This window comes from Azolla caroliniana, unplaced genomic scaffold (genome assembly GCF_043228905.1).
Source record: "Azolla caroliniana isolate FFs.n. ecotype wild unplaced genomic scaffold, voAzoCaro1.0.p SCAF_75, whole genome shotgun sequence".
NCBI classification, from domain to species: domain Eukaryota; kingdom Viridiplantae; phylum Streptophyta; class Polypodiopsida; order Salviniales; family Salviniaceae; genus Azolla; species Azolla caroliniana.
The window spans coordinates 58,564-59,807 of NW_028230510.1; the positions used below are offsets into that span (position 1 = coordinate 58,564).

Below are 1,244 nucleotides of genomic sequence, written 5' to 3' on the forward strand. Positions count from 1 at the left end.
GTTGAATAAGCAAAATATACGAGGCCATTGGACCTCATCAAACTCTTTTGCGACACCTTTTCGTTCGACTAAACAAATCAGCGAGACCGTGCTGCTGCTGCGTGGGACCTCAAACAGTTGCCTGATACTTCAGGCGTGTAAATAAGAAAATCCAAATAACAATTGTTACGTTTATAGCCTATAACTGGCTTGATCCGGCTTTCTTTCTTGGGCGAGGCCCGAAAGAAAAGAAAAGAAAAGAAAAGAAGCCGTTTAAAGTCTGACAGACTGTAAAAGAGTAAGTATTAGCCATGGTGATTCTATTTTGTTCTTCTTAATATATTAAAAGTTATTACTTCGGAAACGGTAGAGCCTCTAGCAAGCCGGTGGTGCAAGCGAATAAGGTGAATGGGACCCTACTTTTCTATCGGGAGTATTTCGTTTTATGAAAAAACCTCATAAAGCCCGTATATGCCCGGGTTCATATATCAAAATAAACCCTAATCTTGGCTCGGAAAGTCGAAGCGGGAAGTGGCCGAATGAAAAAAGCGTTTGATTTCAGTAAATCCGCTTTCAAAAGAGAGATTCGAATCGTATCTCCTCCCTTAATGCCAAAGTATACTTCGTATTCAAGAAGGAAAAACGAAGTGCAATGAGTTTAATGGTGCTCGACCTTTCATGCGATTAGGAAATTCCACGGCAATGGTCCCGCGAATTCGAGAAGTTACCACCGGAATGGCCAGCCCAATTGCGAATTCCGCAACTGCCACCGTTAACACTAGTAAAGTGAGTGATTAACCCATCATATCATCCGAATAGACAGAAAATACCGGAGAGTTCAAATTGACAGCCAATAACATTAACTCAATTAGCGTCGGCATAATAGTAATATTCCTTCTATTTGAGAGAATTCCCTGAATACCTGAAAGAGAGGAAATCATGGAAAATGTCAAATATTTGACCAGATCCGTAAGAAAAAGTCTTTCTTCGTTTCATAAAAATCGTAGTGAGATTGGTTCTTTATAATCATGGCTGTTTAAAAAGAAGTGAAAAGGGGCAAGTAATCCCATATACCAATATAGCGAAAAGTGACCGAAGCATGATGCAGGTTCGGTTGAAAGGAAGAACCCGCTAGCCCGCCCTGAACAAGGGCAAAGCATTCCGTAGGTATATAATCTAATGTGCACTTTCCGCATCCTACAGGACTTGAACCTGTGACCTTCAACTTAGAAGGTTGTTGCTCTATCCGACTGAGCTAAGGATGC

At 41.2% G+C, this 1,244-nt stretch overlaps 1 non-coding gene across 1 annotated transcript; it reads right to left on the bottom strand.

Moving 5' to 3' along the window:
* Positions 1-1,170: 1,170 nt before the first annotated feature.
* Positions 1,171-1,244, bottom strand: TRNAR-UCU (transfer RNA arginine (anticodon UCU)). The gene has a single exon. It is a non-coding gene; the product is annotated as a tRNA-Arg (tRNA).